General features: G+C 41.7%; 1 protein-coding gene across 1 annotated transcript in view; it reads left to right on the top strand.

Moving 5' to 3' along the window:
* Positions 1-1,226: 1,226 nt before the first annotated feature.
* Positions 1,227-15,541, top strand: part of LOC143148158 (uncharacterized) — a 52,971-nt gene continuing 38,656 nt past the window's right edge. The window contains exon 1 of the mRNA XM_076314144.1: positions 1,227-1,575. The gene's annotated coding sequence lies outside the window, so the exon portion shown is untranslated. The remainder of the gene's footprint in view (positions 1,576-15,541) is intronic.

Below are 15,541 nucleotides of genomic sequence, written 5' to 3'. Positions count from 1 at the left end.
ACTTATCGGGAGTCTGGCCCGAATAAAAGCATGAGATGTTGAAGTTTGCTAACGGACTTTTTCCTTCGTAACGGTTTTCCCGCTTCTCAGCCCGTGCCACGTTCTAGCATCGTACACCATGTTTTGCATCCGATTCGTTTGAATCGATATTCTTGTATACTCGCAAGTCGTAGTCTAATCGCTGCGTTACGGAGATTAATCGTTTGCCAGATACGGGGAAGACAAGTTGGCGTATAATATACATATATCTACGTGTCGTGGCAAATTTACGTGGCGATGTTGGAAATGTGGTGTATACAGGAAATGCGAGGTTTGTTAACACACGTTGTTACCGTCGAGATTATATAGTTTGCGTTATTTTTCGTTTTTTTATTGAGAAATGTAAAAAGTAAAAAAATTCAAGTCCCGGGTTGTCCAATGTTTCTCAAATGTCACGGGGTACGTATCTTGTACGCGAAGATACTCTGTAATCTTTTTAGTTTGAACGGTAAAAACGGGAGCATAACGTAAACCATGTCGGTAAAAACAGAGTCACGGAGCAGTGTAGCATACATTACGTTCCCTAATTTAAATCTCGTTTCGGCTATATTTCCTGCTCAGCATTCGTAAGACGCACGCCGGGGAATGGATCATCGTTCGTATTTTATACTACTCAACCGTCTGCTATCTTTCATGGTATCTTTACCATTTCCCGTGGATATCGATTCTTGCATACATTCCTCTTAGTACATACACGGTATTTGCTTAAATCCTCTATATGTTTCTAATGGCAGCATTATTTTCGCATCCGTTCGCTTCTACGTGAACGTTAATCCCTATAAACGATCATCAAACAACAACACCGGAACCTCTAATAATTGCGTGTATCTTTCTTGCGGACATTGATCCATATTTACTCTCTGGATTACTCTTAATTAATCCATCCTAGCTCCCTCTCTCTCTATTTCGTTCCGCTTAATCCTACAACTACGAACGATTAGGAACATTATCCTGATGCGGTATAATATTTATCATTTCAGGTTGCTGCGACAAGACCAAGAGAGCCAGCGATGCAAATTAGCGACCCGCTACAGGTACGTTTGAAAATATCCTTCGATACAGCGGAGCGATGGGGGGACGCTGGTAGCGGCAACCCCGCGCGCGGCTCGCGCGAAGGTTGCTGCTGCGTGGATTCGGAGGGATGGTAGAGTGGCATACAGAGAGGAAGAGGCTGTGGAGAGCGGGTAGAGCGGTAGTGGTTCTGGCAGCAGCAACACGTAGTAGACGGTAGCACCGCGACGAGGACGCACACGGCTCGTAAACGTTGGCTAGTAGTCGGTAGACTCGATTCGTGCCACAGTCACTCGGTTCGGTGGCGCAGTCGCGTTACGCGTATATATTTTTTCGTACCTCCGACCGCTACCAGAGCATAGTCACCACTACCACACCACTACCATCATCGCCGTTACTACCACCTGAACCGTCGAGCGTGTCACACACATACACACGTAACGTCAGCAGGACCGTTCGAGCATCGAGTTGCCCCTGGAAGATAAGTCGCGGAAGCGAAGGTTTGCATCCTCGAGACGGCGCGAGGTGAGTAACATTGTTTTTCTTAGAATTTTTTCCCCCCTCCCCGTTTCGAAACGATTGTCGATCTCCAGCGCGAAAATGGTGGCCCTTTACGTGCGCGGCTTCCGTGCGGAAGCGATCGCGCGTCGTGGACGAAAATGCGAACGAACGTTTCTAGAGCCCCATCGCGGTTCGTTCTACGTGCTCTCCGTGTATTCCCATCGATTTTCCACGGCAAGACCCGCCCTGTAATTTACCGTCCTCTCTTTCTCCCTGTCTGTCTCCCCTCTCTCTGTCACTTGACGTCTACGGTTCGAAATCGAATTTTGTTGCAATTACGGAGACACGAAGTAACGTAAGGTTCCCGTCTGTCTTGGGAACACGACCATAATATTCCCCCGATTACGAGAGACGCGTCTGCGGATCCTTTTTTTTCAGCGAGGCGCGTGTGTATTTTGCCGTCGACGATCGATGGACTCTTTATCGGCTTCTCTCTTTCACCCTCTATCATTGAATCGTGGCTGACTGTTTTCGTTCTAATACGATATGTTCGGTAGACGGTTTCCCGATGGACGCGTCTTACGTATCGATTCTCGATGAAATAGGGAGATCGAAGTCCGATCGCGGTCGAGCGTACTGCGAGAATTTTCTGCTCGCATTTAACGAAAAATTCTAGAAATTCATATCTGTTGCGTTTCTTTTGCATACAAAAAAAAAAAACGATTTTCTATTGTCTCTGTCACGAATATTCATGATTTTTTCACGATCTTGTTTTCGCTGTGAATTGAATATTCTTTTACGATCTCTTTCTATAAATACGATGAATTTTTGATGACTTACCATTCGATTCTAAAAGAAAGTTTGTTGGTTATGTTCCGATGTGTGAAAATATTGCAAGCAAATAACGACGAATATACTTTTCATAGTTCTTAAAGTTTGTTGTTTATGATACGTTCAGTATTTCTTTTTTGCGCGCGCCCAACGTTATTTTGCTCGTGAAGGGTAAGGGGTTTGCTTCTTGAGTTATAGTGAACTTTATGAAAGAATTCGTCGTAAAAAACTTTGCCAGCTTGCATACGTTCCGAGAGTAGTACGAAACACATGATTGGTTCTAGTTTTTATGCGCGGGATCGAATTTATTGTCGCGATCGTTGGTAACCGTCGAGTTATTTCTTTCTCGTGTCGATTCTTCTGTCTGTGATATCTTTACACATTTAAAACATCCGAACGTCCAAGTACAATGAAGCTTTGAGGAGACAGAACAGGGTTATTGCGAATATTACGAATACATTTTGATACGAGGTTAGCTATTTGTATGGTATTCCTTGTTCAATGTCCCCCTTGTGTTCGAGGGGGGTGACATCGACTTACTGTCGGTTAGTGTTTGAGATGGAATCGGGTTATCATCGGACACCCGTAAATCAACAAAATATTTTTTTCGTGGATAACGTCTCTGAGGAAGTCAGTATATTTTTGGAATTTAATCTGTGATCTAGATACATAATATTTGCGCGATAAATTCACCGATACATTTTAATAACAATTCAGCAGGATATTATAAGTACTTAAGAAAGTTCCTCAGCAGTATATTTAATGAGTATGCCACTTTAAGTACGCCTTATTCCATAAAAAGTTACGATACCCGGTTCACGCACATTGCCTTACACACAAACACACAACTCTTTCGCGTGCGCGCGCGCGCGTTTCTCGCCTTTTTACACAACAAGGTCTGCCTCGATATGAAAAGTGAAATACACGTTTATCGCATAGGCTCCGTGGGAGCGATGTTTAACGATTTTTCGAGCTGCATGCGTCACCCCCCTTCACGTCTGTGTTAATTCATTAAAGGATCGAGTAAGCGGTGTGATGTTGCAACAAGCCTTTGAAGCAAACGCATGGTAAAAAATATGTCGATACGTATACCGATTATATTCAGATCTTTTCGTACGTCCAGTGAATTTGATTCACAGTTTGGGAAAAAACGAAAACAACCAAAGCGATTAGCAACTGTCGCGACGTAGTAGTTCGTTGCTCTTGCTTTTTGGGTGCAAAACACGAGTGTGTAACTCGCTATTTTGTAACGCATTCTGAACACGTTGCTGGGACGGGTGCAGCGTTGGGAAGTTTTTTTTTTTCCTCAAGTTTTCAACCGTCGTTGTGTGCCACGAACGTTTTTAGCGGGCTTCGGTAGAGGGCACTGACAATAGACTCGTGTAGCTGAATTAACATTCAAAGGGTTGGTAATTAGACGGAACAAGCATGTCTGTTGCACTGAACGATACTTGTTCGGTGAAAGTAGCGTGGGAGACAAAAGGTATCGATAATTGTTCACTAGTCTATTGTATGGTTGTTGGAGAAAATTGCGAAAACAGTTAGAGTGAACGAAGAGACAACGATCGAAAATAATTAAGAGGTAACCTATCGAAACAACTTTCTCATTGAATTATCCGTTAGCCGGAGGTTTTAACGCGTGATACTAAATCTAGTCGTAATATTTACTGTTTTGTCTCGTTCGGTTCGTGTTTCGGTTCTTTTCAATCGTCCAGAAACACGAACCCTCGATTGTTTTGACTGCCGTAGCAAACCGAGCTTCAGCACAAAATCCATCATTATGCGTATGGAGGCACGTCGTATTTATAAACTGCACTTTTTTTTTCACTCCAGTCTGTGTTTACTTTCTGTGCAACTTTCTTACAGTCCATGTTTTTTCTTTCGTATTGGAATCGCTTGAAAAGGCGATACGTACCGCATTTCGGCACCGACGGATTAACGCGAACGTGAAATACGATCGAGCGTGTAGGGAAAAAAAAGGAAGTGTTGATGGGAGGAAAAAAAAAGAGAGGGGAAAAAAAGAGTCGACGAGCTTCACCATCGAAAGCGAATTAAGTTACGCGAGAGCAATTTGATGGGAAATTGCGTGCAATATTTGCCATTGCCGTGACGGAATCGTGTTACGCGACAGAAAGAGAGAATCCCCTGGCAACATGTGAGGCAATTCGTAACGTCGAGTTTTATCGTGTCAAAAAAGGTTTCACGATGACACTGTGACACGCATATCTTTCATGAGATCTCGAGAGACTCGGGTTCGCCCACGGAATCGTCTCGATTTTCTTTCACTGGCGTATACGAATAACCGGATAGCTTGATGTATGACTCTTGATTCACGAGTGACACTCATTTCGTGATTTCCTGCTTATCGTAGCGTCTACGTTTATTCTTAGCGCTACCGATGCGCTCGGGCCTCTGTGATAGGGATTAAAACTTCGATACAATTAAAAATTCATGTTGAACACGCGCGCACAATTTACGCGTATAAATTAATCGTATTTATAAATATAAAAGAGTAGTCCATGCGTACGCGCGTACAGATATATTTTTAATTTCATAACGATTAACAGTGTACGTATATGAGGAATTTCCGAAACGTACGAACAAACTAAATTCAATTTCATACTTTACGAATTGTTTTTAATTCAACTAATCGAACCTTTTTCTTTCAAAGATCCCCACGGTTGAATCTCTAGTGATTTTTTAATTTTTTGATTACACATGGACATAATATGTTTCTCTTGTGTTTATTTTTAAAAATATATTAGATACGGTAAGATCTCTACTCAGACGTTTGGTAAAACGTATTGGGGATAGTTCGAGATTTTAGTTCTGTGACAGTCATTACCAATTTTAATTATAATTAATAAGTGATAAAAGACGAAAAAAATTGTCAATATTCTCACGAGTATTAATAAAACACGATTTTGATGAGAAAAGATTTTACATGAAAAATAGAATGAAAAATGTGGAATGAAATTTTTTCGAACGAGATTTCGTTTGTAAGAAAATCGAATTTGAATGTGATCGAAGTATGAGGTGCGTTGTCCACATATATTCAAACTATAGTTTCTCGAAAACGAAGCACTGTATGAAAAAATTTCTTTCTACCTTTTCGATTTATTTTTAAATGTAGAATCACCTTCGTTAATTTTAACGTTCATCGTGAAAACATACGGTATAATTTACACGTATTCTAGATAATGAAAATTAGGCCGAATAAATAAAATTTTCTCGGCCGCGAACGCGTTAAGATCTCACATGTATTTAAATGCATCATTGCCCTATCACCGTATCGCATTTCCCTCTTTAATCAACCCCAATTTACGGTGTACATCTGGCGACATAGTTGTCGCTAATTTGCTGGCGTCTCGCGTTCTAAGCAGTTTGTCGTATCGGCTGTATCGTTCACATCGCGCTGGTAAATTGTCATCAAGACGTATCACCAGGCCGTAGGTTTGCAATCGAACCCATTGTCGGTATATATGTACTTCTACATACTGCACGTTACATGTGCAACGGCAGGATCTGGTCGACCGAACACGTTTCTATTGAAAAAGCCCATCTATGATACGTTCGTAATTTGCCTCAAACCATTCTTTGCGGGTAAAAAATGGAGAATGGATGGAAAAAGCTCGATAAATCGGGGTAAAAATGTTAACACACCGACCATATCAACTAGAGATGTTTGAAATTCGTATTCTATATTACACTTTCTATCGAAACGGAAAAAAGTAAACGCGAAATTAAATACGATATGTAAACTTTTATCTCGTGAAAATACAACGCAAACGAGGCAAGATGAATTTGTTTCACTAATTCTTTTCAAATTCGTGTTCTTATTTTTCATATTTTTTCATATTTTTTCATAACGTAGTCATGGTGCTGACTGTAACGGCAGACCTGGTACAAAATTCCAGCCGCGCACGATTCTTTTTAAGCTTCGTAAGTATATGGAATATTCAACGATATACGTGTTTATTTGTACAACGGTGAAGCATAAATTGTGCGTTTCCGACTTCACCGACAAAATTCTATGCGCGCATAAGCGTACGATGACCCGTTCGAAAAATTCTAATCGTACCGATTTAATCGATGCCTAGCATCTACACGAAAATGTTGACACGTGTAAACGAATTAACCTCTCCTCTTTCTCTTCTGCCCGATTCCATAGGAATGCTTGTTCGGTGGGTGACACATAGCGATAACACCTAACCTCTTTGAATTTCAATCGCCGAGCTCCCGTAGATATTTACGATAATCTTTCTCTACCTACGCGTTGATTTTTTATTCCAGTCGAGAAGCGTGTACCGTGAGAGCGATTTTAGAAAATCTCGCTAAGCCATCGTTCCAACATCCGATTACGTTCGTCGTATATCGTTTGAAGTGTCGATTACCCCTAACTGCGGTGCGTCGGTTTCCGGTTAGTTCGCTCGATAATTTATCGACCGCACGTGCTAATGAATTCGATCCGTAGAACGTGCTTTATCGGCGCTCGCTCGCCGGTCGTAACCGTTTGTCCAGCGAGAAACCAATCTGTGACGATTCGAAACTTCTTCGTGTGGGACTCACCGCTCGCTACTGTTTTTCCCGGCGCCCTGTTTCCCTCCCGTTTGGCAACAAATTTATTTGCGTCGACGGAAACACGTCCGAGCATCGACGACCGAGTGTTTGCGAAGTAAATCATTGAGCGCCACCAGAAACGTTCTCTCCGGCGCGTCGCATAGATGGTATGCGTCACATAAAGCAGAAAATGCGGTTTCGGTTTGCGGGATATATCGTATGCAAATGTCCCACAGTTTACACCGTTCCGTTCCTCCTTTTCCCTTTATAATAGACGCCTTAGCTTTCTGCTCCTTTCTCGACAGGAAAATATATTCGTTCTGTCCCGGGATTTTAAGCGAGCATTACCACCCGCACAATATACGGGCTGTCCCAAAATACGTGGCCTAGCTTGAAAGGAGTAGGCGATTCCTCTCGAGAACAATAAATCAAAGGCGAAAAACGGAACGTTCTCGCGCGAGCTTCCAGACCCCCGGAAAATTAATTTCGAAAATGGACGGGGTGCGCGTTTAATTGGAAATTTACCGCGACACTCGAAGTACTTTCGCCGGGGAAATTTTGTCGGTTATAAATTGTTCTTTCCATACATTGCACCGAACATAATTACTGTGTTCATAGATGGCGCACGCGTACATAATAGACTGTTCCTTGTAAGTACACGCATATTCCGCTTCGGAATGTTCGATGGATAGTGAGGTTGAAGAATAAAAAGACAGATTCAAAATCTGATCTGTTTTAATAACAAATATAATAATAATATATTTTCGGAGAAAGACGTCGAGTGTAGTTGCAATTGTATACGCGCGTGTTTCACACATTTTTCAGACGCGAAATGTTATTTCATTTGTGTGATTTATTTTTTTTAACGGAAATTATCTTTCTTTCGGCTTGCGTCGTCCATTTTGAGACGCTCTGTGCAACGCTCAAAGGATACAAACGAACACTTTTCGCGTTAACCCCCTTTTTTCAAATTATCTTACGAGTATGGTCCATTTGGTGAAACGTTTCGGAATTTTGTCAACAAAACGGTTTACGGAAACGGCTGATATATTTTTCCTTTTCGTTCGCGTGGAAGTGGGCATTCCACGAGTTTAAGAATTTTGATGTAAAGCAGCGCGAGTGCTACTCCTCGAGCTATTCACGATCACAGTTATCAAAGGAGCACTTAACCTATTAAGTACCACAGGCGTACCGGTGCGTTTGTTATTCCATCCGTGAGGCGGCCTATGAACATGTCGCTACGTTTCCGGTTTTCCTGCATCGTACACGCGCTGCTATCGGTTTAATGGCTGTTAAAATACAACTCAACGGACCGTTTGTTAATTAATGAAGCGTGCATTTTTTTTACTATAGCCTTGCTTTCACAATTACCCGCTTCTTTAGAAGTTCTTTCGCATGTCTGAGTGTTTTTCTTATTTCTAACATTTCTTTTAATTTCTTAACTTCATTACGAGTTTTCGTACTCAACTACAGCCATTTATTCTCATTTAATAGTCAATCTTTGCATTTCGTACTGACAAATGGTGCACCTACATACCGAAGTCGTTTAGATTGACGAGTATAGTATTAGGATATTCCCTTAAATAAATTGTGGATACGACGCTAGATGGAGCGTTATGTACACTTGTTATTGCGAATTTCATGCAAGTGGAATTTTATTAAATCGATGAGACAAATGTTAGCCCGTTAGAACTTTGTAATTTTGTATATTTAAAAGTATATGGATTTTCTGTCATTTTCAAACGGTTTTGTACCCGTATAGACTTTTGTGATTAATTGAAGGTATCCACAAACCAATATTCGATATTGCAGAATGATATTAACGATATTGGGGATATATCAAATGTACCGAATGATCAAAATTTGTTTTCGTATAAAAATTTCGAGAAACGAATAAAAAATATACAACTTTTTATCGGTTACTCGTTTTAAATTAGAATCTGAACGCTAGAATGGAATATTTTACAATGAACAAATAAAATTTGAACTGCCCGATCGATTAAATGTCACGAATACATCGGTATACGTTGATTTCACGCAATTTTCATTTGAATAAAATTTTGCCCATCTCTGATCGAAGCATTCGAGAAGTGTTTGATATTATCGAAGTTCTGTCAATATATTCAGATGGGTGTGTAGACAGTATTGCGCAATATACCAAGAATATGTTACACGTATTTATGTACATATCTATATCGTGTGAGAACAAATTTGAAATTTTGTCTCAATAATGATGAATCGTCTGTTGAGTCATCGCTTCTTAGTATGATTTCTTCGACAATATTGATCGGGTACGGGTACAGGATTGCACAATATATCAGGAATATATCGTGTAAGGAAAAAAATTGAAAATATTCAAAGTGTTACCGAACTGGTGATACAAGCCGAAAGGGCGTGAATCTATGGGGGGAAAAAATCGAAAATGTAAAGTGACACTTTTTCGTAGGGAGGTTTCATTTTCGAAAAAATCAATGTTAAATATTCATAGAATCCGCGTACACTTGCATACAAATCGCACTTACGCCCACGTCCAAAGGTTAATCACTATACTGTTCGAATTGCTGTTCCAATTTCTTACACTAGGTACTAAGGGATGGACAGAGATACTAAAATATAACATATTGAATAAAATTACTCTTTGATCAAACATTTTTTTTTTATCGTTTTAAAAATTGTTGGAAATGCCTGTTTTTTTTTTGGCAAAACAAATTATACTTCTGTATAATTTTTATACATATAAATATTATACATGTAAGTATCATACATATAAATATTATACATATAAGTATTATACTTCAGCGAACGTTACTTAAGTATTTTCTATTTTTCTTTTCGTTGCGTTTGATTACTATTATCGATGCAATATCGTTTCCCAACCATCGCCGACATAATATTCATGTTCCTGACTATCATCGATGCGATATTACTCGATGTACGCGCCGGTGTGGCGATGTTTCGAATCGCGACGGCCGTTAGTGCGTCACGATGGAACGACGAGTAGGGGGCTTGTTGCCCGCGGGCGGAGAAAAAACTGAGTGGCCCAGGTTCTGTCGGGTCTTGTCGAATCGCCGGAAGACATCCTACCGGAAATACCGGCGTATGTAAACGAGCGGCTCTCGCTTACTCCTTGTCGTTTCGGGGCGCGCGTTTCTTTTTCGTGCCGTGGCAAGGAAAATGGATCGTCCCGTGACGATCTTCGTCGTAAAGGCGGTTCTTATCGCGGCTTAACGGGATTTTCTTTTTCCTTTTCTTACGCCGCCAGCCCATCCCACCGACAAGAGAGAGAAAGAGTGGTGGGGGGTCGTCGTCCGACGACGACGTGCTCCCTGGCATCGACGCGTCGATCGTATCTTTCAGACGCTGTTCGACGCTCGACCTTTATCGCCAGCATCTGGATTTCCAACGTTCGCTGGATAATCGAGCCCCCTTCTACCTATCGACTTACCATGGATCCTCGGATCCTTCGTTTCCCCCACCTCACCCCCTCTTCTCTCTCTCTCTCTCTCTCTCTCTCTCTCTCTCTCTCTCTCTCTCTCTCTCTCTCTCTCTCTCTCTCATACTCTTCGTGCCTCCTTTGGAGGTTTTGAGTTCCACGCTGGACCCGCTAACCCTGTGATCTCGTTACCCGTAATAACGCTCGATTCGTTCAGCCGCTACGCTCGATTCCGCGAGCGTGTTCCGTGCTGAATAGCAATTGGTGTCGTTCGAAACGATGTCGTCCATGGATGAAGCCATTTACACCCGGTTTTGATCCCCACTTGAGGCGTCGACGGATTTTCAGTGTGCAATCGTACTGGTTGCTTTTTCACAGTGTATACCAGCTTTGTACACGAAGACACAGTGGTAGTATGATCTCGTATTTTAACAGTTATCACAAGCCACGAGAAAATTGTTTCATTTTACGAAGTGATCATATTTCTATGGGTTAACTCGATGAACTAAAGGTTCATTCAAACTCGCTGAAGAAAAAACTACTCGGAAAAAATACCTGCGCGCAGAGCTAAAATGTTTGGATTTAAAAATATTGTTTTCAAGTAGATAAAAAAATATTCGTAGTAACTCACTCGGGTACAGTTCTCCTGTTACCAAAGAATACACCTTGCGTGTTCCGTGATGTATACGAGGTGTTTCGTATTACGCTAATATAAGTAGGAGCACGCAAAAAAAAAAAAAAAATAAAGCAAGTGCTTGCAAACAGTTGACCCATTTGACTTTGTCGCGTTTAACATTTACAGTCGAAATTGGTGCGTTTCAGCTGGAAAAATTTCCATTGTCGTGTCACAAGTGACGCGGTTTAATGAGTAATTTCGTAAATTTATCCATACGTGACGGTTAATTTAATATTTTAATAAATGTGATTAATAAGTATAACCCAACACCGGTGGCGCGTAACAGTAATACCAATTTAGTAATCGCAATATTCCCAAAGGTGCAGAAATTGCGACGGGACAAGGTGTGCGCGCGTGGTGTTTAAATTACAGTTGTAAATATTAATTTCTAGTTAACGTCGCGCAATTTCGCATAGTTTTGCTACCAAATTAGAGGGGCATACATAGTAACTTCGTTAAGACGCTTTCTGTGCGGCCCGGCATCCCAATTAACCAGAGATAATTAATTGGAATCTATTGTTCCAATTGCATATTAATGTCAATTTGCATGAACGAGTTTCCTCGTCATCCTTCTACCACGACTTAAGTGTCTGGTACTGTACGTACGGTCGTTTGCTGCACGCCGCCTCGTCGAAACATGCTTTCGACGTACATAATTACAGGCCCGCGACGAATTTGAAATTTTCACGCGATCATTACCATTCTTTGTTCCAACCACCCTGTTATCGATCGAAGGGTGCACTGAATTTTCAGGAAATACGAACGCCGCCTATTTTGTTCCCAACAAACATTTTCAAGCTTTTGAAACGTGAACGAAAATTGTCGAGTTATACCGTGAGAAGAAAGATAAAAATTATAAGAATATTATGGTAAATTAATATCCAGATACAAAGTAAAATATGTTACCCTGTTTGGTTAAAGATTCACTTGGATAGATGGTACATAAAGAATACTTTATGTAGGTACTGAATACTGAATTTTAAATACGGGAAAACGAATATAACGAATATTGATTATCGAGTTGGTTAAAATAGTATTGAGTTCTAAATATGTCGAGTGTTTAAGAATACCGAATTTTTACGTCGAGTAACTAAGTACCGAATCTTAGACACGTTGAGTAACTGAATACTAAATTATATACTGAGTATCGAATATCGAATATCGAATTGTATACCGAACAGTGAATTCTGAGTATTAAATAAATGATATACGAAATATTAAATATCAAATATATGGAATATCGTGTTTCGAGTATCAGAGGTATTGTACCCAATCCTAAGAGGATCTCTGTGGAATTCGATTCTCGAGGTCAGTCAAAGCCTCCATAAACTTAGATTTTTATCAGTAATGAGTTACGTGGACTCGTCCTATCTGGAGCCCAACCGAAGGGAAAACTGTTACCACATAAAAAAGTACAGATATTTTTCTATTTACTGTAGATAAAAATAAAATAAGGTACAAGTAATCTACGAATGCGTGGTCCCGGGAGACCTAACAGGGTCGAGTAAACCTGAGAAAGAAAAAACGGCTAAGAACAACAGGCACGTCGAACACGAGACCCCGATCCATTGGATTTTCTGGTCGACATGATATTTTTGTTATTTCTTATCGCACAAAGTATTACGTTATATTTTACTTAGAACTTTTCACAAAAACGAATAACAGCGCAAAACGGATAAAAGATTAGAATCGAGCTAACGAAAACCTATCCTTAATTTTCAAAAAACAATATCGAATCAATTTTGTATCAAATTTCCGTGTTATTTGTCGTGAACGTAGCAGAACAATGTCAAGTGTAACAAAGAAAAAAGAAATAATATTCAACGAAAGGAATTCTTTTTAAAACACACCTACTTCTTTTTATACTTATATATCTGTTCGTTCGTTTCAACGATAATTAATCGTAATATTTATTACATCGACGAGCTGTTACCTACTCTGCCGCAAAACAATATCATTCTGTTCCTGGCCCGCGCCACGGTAGTAAGTAAACCGCAAATTGACCTACCGAGCCGAAAAAACGAGTTCGAGACGCTCGGGTAAGAATACCGTCGGTAAACGTAATAAACGTCGCATCCGGTTGAGACGATGGAAGAATCGCGTTGTCGTCGCCGTCGTCGTCGCGAATTCGCAGGACGAAACGACGTGGATAAATGATTCACCGGACACCGGAAGCGTTCGTGTTTCCGCGCCCGTGTACCTCTCGAGTGCTTTTTCAAACACGTCCGGACAAATTTGTATTTCGTTCGTGAAAAACCGGAGCTCCCGCGAGCCGGTCCGCGAACGAGTAACGTTGGAAAAAGCGGCCGCGGGGAACCACGGGGAGGGGACGTTGCGCGTCAAAAGCCTCGAAGAAGAACAGAGGACCGCCCCCCATCGTCCCGCCCCCTCCTCCTCCCTCGCTCGGTCGGTCGCTCTCCTTCCTTTCTCCACCTCCCCCAAAAACGTTAGAAGCATCTGGGCTCTGGGCCAGGGAAGAGGAATTCATTAAGCCATCACTAGCAATTACGCAGAATCGCGAAATTACGTTCGCGATGGCGGGGCGGCCGTGGACCCGGATTCTTTGTGACAGTGTGCAGTGACCCGGATTTCGGTGTCGCTTCATGGACTCTGAAGCACACCCGGAACGAGGAGGGGGAAGAAGAAGTGGTTGGGCGGTGGGGGGAGGGGGAGAGTTAGGTCGAGGGGGGCAGGGGGTTTGAGCCCCGGTTCCCTTTGGACGCGACGGCCTCGCGAGCTCGTACTCCCGATTAAATTGAACTTATCGAACCCCTTCTTCTCCTCTCCCCCTCTCTCAACCCTCTCTCTTCGCCTGTGTCCCCTTCCAATACCACCCCTGCCATCGCGCGACATGGAATTCCAGCTTCGCCGTGACCTCCGCTTTCCCGTGATTCCGATCGGGCGGGTAGGCGAACTGGAAAAATGATTTCCCGATTTCCCGCGGTTACGTAACGAGCTTCGAACGTTCCGCGCAGAGGGTGCAAACGTTCGAGCCAATTTATCGACACGAGTTGAATTTTAAACTCGGTTAACTGTAACTCGGAATCGATGGGGAATGTGTAACACCCCCCCGGTCATGAAAGAATGTCTGTGATTTGGCGGGCGATTTTTCTTTGTGGGGGGGGGGGGGGTCGCTTTGATCGGTAGCGCGGGACGACATGCATGTACAGATGTATACGAAACTGCGTGGTTCTTTTAATTATTGTTTTTTTTACATACGTTTCAAATGTACAGTCTGGACTCAGTACTCGGTGGACAGTACTCGAGGTGTTCGATATTGAATTGTTACGTTTTTCGGATGGTTATTCGGTGCGTGGTACTCAGTACTGGGTATTTGGTACTCGGTACTCGGCATCTGTATTTGGTGCTTGGTACTCGATACTCGATATTCTAAGTATTCAGTAGTACTCACTGCTTTGAGTACTTAGAACTCGATTATTAGCATTTAGCATTCGGTATTCAGAGTATCCGGTACTCGATACTCTCTTCTTCGAGTACACGATACTCAGTATTTTAGATATTCGGTACTCGGTACTCGGTACTCGGTACTTGGTACTCGATACTTGGTATTCTGGCTATTTGGTACTCGATACTAAGTACTCGCTGCTTTGAGTATCCTGTATTTTGGATATTTCATAATACAAACTTTGTATAAAGCTGTATTTGGTACTCGGTTAGTATTCAACACTCGGTATTCTATATATTTTGTACCGAGCGTATTTTGTACTTCGTATTGAAGATATTTTGCGCCCGATACTATGCGTATTTGATACTAGGTATCCGACATTCGGTACTCGGTGCATTGAGTATTCAGTATCGAGTATATTTGGTATTTGATATTTACTTCGAAAACGACCGACCGTTCCTTGTTACGTATTTACAAACCGCGATGCACGACCGTTATAAAACTGGTGTTGAACTGTTGTACGGTATTCATTCACCGCAACCCATAAAATTGGAAATTAAAACGCGTCGTTTCCTCAAGCAAGAGTTGCCGTAATCGGTGAATTCTGAACGCTATTATTAAGCTTTATTGGATAATATGATTCCGAGTATGTTGAATCACTTTGTGTTGCATACGGTTTATCGGCGACTGCAACAAACAAGAGACAATTGAGCAAGTAACAATTAACCTTGACATTCGTGTATCGATACGGTTAAAAAGGAGAACGGTGAAGCGCAAAAGCTGTGTATCAGCGTTTCGAGGGAAAAGGAGCAGCCGCGATAGTGTCCCCGATACGATTTATCTTTAACCTCTCGACGAGTAACGTGATTTTTTGTTCCTCCCATCAATCACGGTCGAAAAACGTTCGGAGTGCGACTCGAGTGATTTCTCGTCGTTTTTAGTGCTTTCTTCGGGATGCGAAGCCGGTAATAAATAAAGGAAATACGGTCGATATATTAAATAAATATTTTTCTCGAAATAATTGGAGGAGCGTTGCGCGAATCTCGTACTGTCCAACCTAAATAATTGGCAACAAACGTGCGAT

The sequence above is a fragment of the Ptiloglossa arizonensis genome, chromosome 6, assembly GCF_051014685.1.
Source record: "Ptiloglossa arizonensis isolate GNS036 chromosome 6, iyPtiAriz1_principal, whole genome shotgun sequence".
Lineage (NCBI taxonomy): Eukaryota > Metazoa > Arthropoda > Insecta > Hymenoptera > Colletidae > Ptiloglossa > Ptiloglossa arizonensis.
This window is presented reverse-complemented; position numbering and strand designations above follow the sequence as displayed.